The sequence below is a fragment of the Orycteropus afer genome, unplaced genomic scaffold (genome assembly GCF_000298275.1).
Source record: "Orycteropus afer afer isolate SDZICR_OR568_19922 unplaced genomic scaffold, OryAfe1.0 scaffold00624, whole genome shotgun sequence".
NCBI classification, from domain to species: Eukaryota; Metazoa; Chordata; class Mammalia; order Tubulidentata; family Orycteropodidae; genus Orycteropus; species Orycteropus afer.
This window is the reverse complement of record NW_006922211.1, coordinates 1,193,929-1,195,184: the sequence shown is the minus strand read 5'-3', so window position 1 is coordinate 1,195,184 and position 1,256 is coordinate 1,193,929. Positions and strand designations below refer to the sequence as shown.

At 33.4% G+C, this 1,256-nt stretch overlaps 1 non-coding gene across 1 annotated transcript; it reads left to right on the top strand.

Annotated features, from left to right (window-relative positions):
- Nucleotides 1–590: 590 nt before the first annotated feature.
- LOC122151630 lies at nt 591–694 on the top strand. Its single transcript, XR_006164237.1, has one exon. It is a non-coding gene; the product is annotated as a U6 spliceosomal RNA (small nuclear RNA).
- The last annotated feature ends 562 nt before the right edge of the window (nt 695–1,256 follow it).

Here is a 1,256-nt window from a genome sequence, read left to right as displayed (position 1 = left end):
TCAGTTGTTTTATTATTGCTTTGTTACAGAGGGTCTGTGTAGCTTGTCTGCCTATTCTGCCACCTTGGTGGAACTCTGTGTTGCTTAGTTCTTATTTATCTTTGTTAAGTTTCTTTCTAATCTTTCTGTCCTTCATAGAAAGTGGTTTGTTAAAGTCTCCCACTATTACTGTGGAGTTCTCTATTTATCTTTTCAGTTTTATTAATGTTTGCTTTATGTATTCAGGTGCTCTTTCATTGAGTGTTTAGATATTTACTTTCATTGTGTTCTCTTGCTGGATTGACCATTTCATCATTATACAGTGACCTTACTTTGTCCTTTATGCTGGTATTTGCCCTGAAGTTGATTTTATAAGAAGTGAATATTTTCACACTTGCCGTTTTTTGGTTGCCATTTTTTTCCCACTTTCTGATTTTTAGTTATTTTTATCTTGAGTTTCTTGTAGGCAGCATATCAATGGGTCCTGTTTTGTTTTCCATTCTGCCACTCTTTTTGCCTTCATGGGTGCATTTAATCTATTTACATTCAGTATAATTAATATGTTTTTGTTTCTATCCTTTATTTTTATCCTCCTAAGTTTAAAATATTCTGTTCTATACTCACTTTGGCAGCACATATATGAAAATTGGAATGATACAGAGCATGGCCCCTACACAAGGATGACATGCAAATTTGTGAAGCATTCTACATTTTTTTGTCATGAGACGAAGTGTATGTGAGCTGCTGTATGGAAAGTGAATTTGCTCTGTAAACTTTCACCCACATCACAATAAAAATTTAAAAATAACAACAACAGTGTGTTTTATCTTGATATCAACATGACTTCCCCTCCATTTTGAAGTTTTTTATTTATACTTTTATCCTCTATTTTTACTGCATAATTTTCATTGTTTATAAATTGATGCCTCTGATTCTCTATTTGTAGTCTTGCAAGTTTATTTTTGAGGATTCTTTTTCTGGATTGGTTTGTGTGTGATTTTGTCATGTGTCTTAATCTCAAGTTGTTGTCTGATGTTGTTGGTTCTTTGTCCGAAGGGCTCCCTTTAACATCTCTTGTAAGTTGGTCTGGTTTTTAAAAAGTTCCTTAATTTCTGTTCATTGGGAAATGTCCTAATTTCACCATTGTACTTGAGGAACCATTTTGCCAGATATATAACTCTTAGTTACCAATAATTTTCTTTCAAAGTTTCTATATGTCATCCCATTGCCTTCTTGCCTGCATGGTTTCTGCTGAGAAATCAGAACTTAGTCTTGTT